General features: G+C 37.0%; 1 non-coding gene across 1 annotated transcript; it reads left to right on the top strand.

The window, feature by feature from the left end:
- Positions 1 to 253: 253 nt before the first annotated feature.
- Positions 254 to 360, top strand: LOC129501566 (U6 spliceosomal RNA). Its single transcript, XR_008662758.1, has one exon. It is a non-coding gene; the product is annotated as a U6 spliceosomal RNA (small nuclear RNA).
- Positions 361 to 2,384: the final 2,024 nt, after the last annotated feature.

The raw sequence follows: 2,384 nt of genomic DNA, 5'->3' as shown, positions 1-2,384 counted from the left end.
GCCTCTAATAAGAGCACATCCTTTCTGTTCATGTTCCATTGGCGAGCCTTAGTCATATGATCACATTCAACTATAAAACACGCTGAGAAATGTATTCTCCATGTGTTCTCAGGAGGAAGAGGAGAATATGAATTTTATTCTAGCAGTCTCTAATATGTTTGTGTATGTATGTATGTTTTGTCTTACTTAAATATACAGAAATGTTAGTGGTGTTAGTCAAGGTTCTCCAGAGAAACAGAACAAATAGGAGATTGTGCTCTCTTTGGCAGTATATATACTAAAGTTGGAACCATATAGAGAAGATTAGCATGGTCCCTGTGTAAGGATGACACATAAATTCATGAAACGTTCCATAAAAAAAAGAACAAATAGGATATATATATATATATATATATATATATATATATATATATATACTGAAGGCTGGAGACCTAGGAAAACCTGTGATGTTATTCTGTCTGAGGCTGAAGGCTGGGGAACCAGGGAAGCTCAAGATGGTGTAAATGCTAGTCTGGGGGCAGGAGAAGATGAAATGAGATGTCCTAGCTCAACAGTGGGGCAGAGAAAAAAAGGAGGCAATCCCCCTTCCTCTACCTTCTGTTCTTTCCATGCCCTCAGTGGATTGGATGGTGCCCACCTACATTAGAAGGACAATTTACTGAATCCATGGATTCAAATGCTAATCTCATCTGGAATTATTCTCACATTTAAAGTTGGAAAAGATATGAATGGAATTAATTACCTATCATGACTTCCTCAAGCCAATGGAATATAGGAAACTTTTTATTTTTTAGTAATGTCTTAAATATATATATATTACTTTTGGAAGCAGAAAAAAATTGGTTGTTTTCTCAATAAGTAGAAGGCTGCAAGGATCAAGCAATGAAATGGGAAGACCTTCTATTTGCAGTTCCTGAGGCTTGGCTGGTTATGGCTGTAAACACATCCACTTATTTTCAAGCACTTATTTTCTGGTCACTGTTGACTTGGAAGGAAATACCAGTGTTAGTCTTCCTTAAAACTTATTAAAAAACTTATTAAGATATGTATATGCATATCCAACAGTACATTAAAAGGATTACTCACCATGACCAAGTGGGATTTATTCCTGGGATGCAAGGGTGGTTCAACATTCATAAATCAATTAACGTGATAGATCACATTAATGAAAGAAAAGACAAGAACCATATGATCCTATCAACTGATTCAGAAAAAGCATTTGAAAAAAATACAGCATCTATTCTTGATTAAAACTCTTCAAAGTGTAGGGACAGAAGGAGCATACCCTAATATCATAAAAGCCATCTACAAAAAGCCCACAGTGAATATCGTCCTCAATGGGGAAAAACTGAGAGCTTTCCCCCTAAGGTCAGGAACACAACAGGATGCCCACTCTCACCACTGTTGTTCAACATAGTACTAGAGGTCCTAGCCTTGACAATCAGACAACAAAAAGAAATCAAAGGTATTCAAATTGGCAAAGAAAAGTCAAACTCTCACTCTTCCCAGATGACATGATACTGTGTATGGATAAACCAAAAACTCCACCCCAAGATTGCTAGAACTCATACAGCAGTTCAGCAATGTGGCAGGATACAAAATCAATGTACAGAAATGAGTTGCATTTCTCTACCCTGACAATGACACAGAAGAAAGAAATTAAGGAGTCAATCCCATTTACAATTGCACCCAAAAGCCATAAGATACCTAGTAATAAACCTAACCAAAGAGGTAAAGGATCTGTGTTCTAAAAACTACAGAACACTTCTGAAAGAAATTGAGGAAGACACAGAGAGATAGAAAAGTATTCCATGCTCATGGATTGGAAGAATAAATATTGTGAAAATGTCTATGCTACCCAGAACAATCTGCACATTCAGTGCAATCCCTATCAAAATACTATGGACAATTTTCATTGAGTTGGAACAAATAATCCTAAGATTTGAGCAGAACCAGAAAAGATTTCGAATAGCCAGAGGAATGTTGAAAAAGAAAACCAAAGCTGGTGGCATCATGATGCTGGACTTCAAGCTATATTACAAAGCTGTGATCATCAAGACAGTATGGTACTAGCACAAAAACAGACACATAGATCAATGGAACAGAATAGAGAACCCAGAAATGGGCACTCAACTCTATGGTCAACTAATCTTCAACAAAGCAGGAAAGACTATCCAATGGAAAAAAGACTTATCTCTTCAACAAGTGGTGTTGGGAAAATTGGACAGCCACATGCAGAAGAATGAAACTACACCATTCTCTTACACCATACACACATACACACAAAAACTCGCAATGGATGAAAGACCTAAATGTGAGACAGAAATCCATCAAATCCTAGAGGAGAACACAGGCAGTGACCTTTTTGAATTCAGCTGCAGCAA

This window comes from Nyctereutes procyonoides, unplaced genomic scaffold (assembly GCF_905146905.1).
Source record: "Nyctereutes procyonoides isolate TBG_1078 unplaced genomic scaffold, NYPRO_anot_genome, whole genome shotgun sequence".
NCBI classification, from domain to species: Eukaryota; Metazoa; Chordata; class Mammalia; order Carnivora; family Canidae; genus Nyctereutes; species Nyctereutes procyonoides.
This window is presented reverse-complemented; position numbering and strand designations above follow the sequence as displayed.